Here is a 3501-nt window from a genome sequence, read left to right on the forward strand (position 1 = left end):
CTATTCATCTACCTCAACATGTGATCCCAATAGTTATTGAATTTATAAAATACTCTGCATAATGGGTTAGACCACAGGTCAGGAAATTATAGCCCACGAGCCAAAGCCAATCCAAAGCCTGTTTTTGTAAATAACATTTTATTGAAACACAGCCATACTCATTAATTTACACACGGTCTATGGCTATTTTTGCACTACAATGGCAGAGTTGAGGAGTTTAGAAGAGACTTTGTGACTAGCAAAGCCTAAACTATCTACTATGTGTACCTTTACAGACAAAGTTTTCTAGCCCTTGGATTATAGAGAACTTTAGAATGAATAATCTCCCATTTTCATGAAAATCCTGTCTTATCCTTATTAAAAACTGTCCCCTTGATTCTATCCTAAGGCTCCTATAATATTTAAAACAATGTTTACAACATCAATATTATCTTTCCCAAGTTCAGTAAAGCCCAACCAACCAAAACTCATAGCCTCCTGTTCTTTTATAAACGTCCTTCATTTTTTTCAAAACAGTTCTAAGTTACTGATGCCAAAGGGTTATTCATCATATTCAACTAGTAAAGTATATACAAGTAGAAGATACTCTCCTGAAAGTTATAAAAATCACTTTAAACAGGATATAGGACCATTCTCTAAACTTTATACTCTGGCGTGGACAATGTGAATACAAACAGTTGGTATGATATAATGAACAAAAAACATCCAGGCAGGTTATAAACTAAATCTACCCAGTGGGTAGTTTTTATAATGTTATCTTCACAGTCCCTCCAGGGAACGTGAGTTCCAGGTGAGATGAATTTATAAGCATATTCACAGTAATGTACTCAAAACAAAGCCTAAAAATTGAATACCTTCTTCTGGCTTCCCAAAATAAGGATTCAACAGTTAACTTTGATGATCTTTTTTCCCATATCCTCCTTCAAAATTTCCCTTAATTTCCCATCTCCTCATTACTGCCAATCTAGCCAGTATCCTTCCAGGCTCTCTCTTTCACAAATCAAAAGTTATGGACCAAATGTTTATGTCTCCCCCAAAATCAAATGTTGAAGCCTTAACCCCCAAAATAATGTAACTACATTTGGAGAAAGGACCTGTGAGAAGTAATTAAGGTTAAATGAGGCCATGAAGATGGTGACCTAATCCCATAGGGTTGGTGTCCTTATAAGAGGAAGAGAGAGCAGAGTGCTCACTTGCTCGCCACAAGCACAAACGGGAGGTCATTTGAGCACATGGTAAGAAAGCAGCCATGTACAAGCCAGAAAGAGATCTGGTTCACTAGCAACTAGATCTTCAGGCTCCTGGATCACGGACTTCTAGCCTCCAGAACCATGAGAAATTATATTTCTGTTGTTTAAGTCAAGCAGTCTCTGGCATTTTGTAATGGTAGCTCAAACAGACTAATACACCAAACCTAAACATCACCTATCTCAGTGTGTTTTGTGTTGTTATAAAGGAATAACTGAAGCTGGGTAATTTACAAAGAAAAGAAGTTTATTTGGCTCATGGTTCTGCAGGTCATACAGGAAGGATGGCACCAGCATCCGCTTCCTGTGAGGACTTCGGGAAGCTTTCAATTATGGCAAAAGGGGTAGGGGGGCCAGTGTGTCACATAGTGAGATGGGGAGCAAGAGGAGGAAGGGTGCCAAACTCTGAACAACTAGCTCTCACATGAACTAACAGAGTGAAAACTCACTCATTACCACAGGGTAATGGAGGACACAACCATTCAGGAGGGACTTGCGCCTATGACCCAACACTTCTACTAGGCCCCACCTCTAACACTGGGGGTCAAATTTCAACATGAAATTTGGAGGGGACAAAAATCCAAACCATATCATCACCTAAAGATTACTTTCAAAAGTAACACTTTGGGCATGCTACTTTCTCCTCAAGAACATATGTTTTGCTGACATGATTTTCTCTTCTTCTGTGACTATAATGCTGTTTGAATTATTGCCCTTATCTAGCATCCAAGGTTTGCCACAATCTTAGCACTTTCTAACCTTAACTACCTCCAAGAATTAACAAAGTTAGGTGCTTTGTTCACTGAGCCTGAATACACCTTGCTCATTTCTACATTTGTTTGCCCTGAATTTTCACAAATAGCCCTATCTTTTCTGTCCATTTTTAAGTACTTTATCTTTCTTATACCTTTAGTCAACTATGGGAGCCTGTACTGACTTCTTCCTCTGAATAAAATTTACTGCTTATATCACTTGTTTTGAGATATATATATATATATATACACACATACACACACACACACACATACACACCAAATATGTTTTAAATACTTTTTCAATCCACCAGCTATAGTTAATTTGAATATTAAATGAAAAAATAAAGAAATAAAGCTAACTTTTACTGTAACAACAATAGAAAAGATTTAACTTACTTAGAAGTAACTTCATCCAAAACACATGAGATCTATAAGATAAATGAGTAACAGAAAAGTTCTGTAAGATATAGTATATTTTTAGGAAGATTGAATAAACATAAATATTATAATATGTACAATAATATATATTTCATGTATATGTCTATTATTTCCAAATCAATATATAGTAATAAAGCAATATCAAAAATCATATGATCATTTGAATCTTGATAAAATTAGTCCAAAGTTTATCAAACATAAAACAAGTTAAAACAGCTAATAAGGAAAAAAGAAAAGTTATAGGAGAATTGCCTAATATGAAATGTTTGACAATCTATAATAACACTATTATACTGGTACAATATAAACAATCATATAAACATATAGAATAACTTATCAACAGGTACTAATCTATAAAAGACTTTACTATTTCTTTAGAGAAACACTGCAAATCAATGGAAAAGATGGACACAACTGACTATAATTTAAAGAATATTGACTACTGGGAAATTAATAAACTCATAAAATTAAATTACATGTAAGCTACAGAGTTAACTATAAAAACTAAAACCTTAAAAATAGGACTAATATAGGTAAATATGTGCACTCCACGTAAGAAAGTAATTTCTAAGCATAAAAACAGTGAAATAAATAGATTTTATTGCACAAAAGAGAAAACTCTCTATATTTAAAATATTTGAACCAAAATTTAAGGGCAAAAGTTAAAATAAAATAAGGAGAAAATATTTGAAATAACCATGACAAAGGAGAGACTCAAACAATAGACAGCATATTGGTATGAAATATATACCCCATGTTAACAGAGCTTCATCTCTGGATGTTATTTTCCTCTTCTATATTTGAAATTTTTATCAGTAAACAAAATGTCCTATGTAATTAGTAAAAAAAGAAGTTATGAGGAGAAAGGAAAAGAAAAATATAAAATAAAGAAGGAATTGCCAAGGAGGTTCTGGTTAGCAGAGACAGGCTGTTCTTCATTTAAAAATCACCAAAGATTTTGGAATAAGTGTGATGTGGTGCTGAGAAGAATGTATATTCTGTTGATTTGGGGTGGAGAGTTCTGTAGATGTCTATTAGGTCCGCTTGGTGCAGAGATGAGT

The sequence above is a fragment of the Mandrillus leucophaeus genome, unplaced genomic scaffold, assembly GCF_000951045.1.
Source record: "Mandrillus leucophaeus isolate KB7577 unplaced genomic scaffold, Mleu.le_1.0 Scaffold1345, whole genome shotgun sequence".
NCBI classification, from domain to species: Eukaryota; Metazoa; Chordata; class Mammalia; order Primates; family Cercopithecidae; genus Mandrillus; species Mandrillus leucophaeus.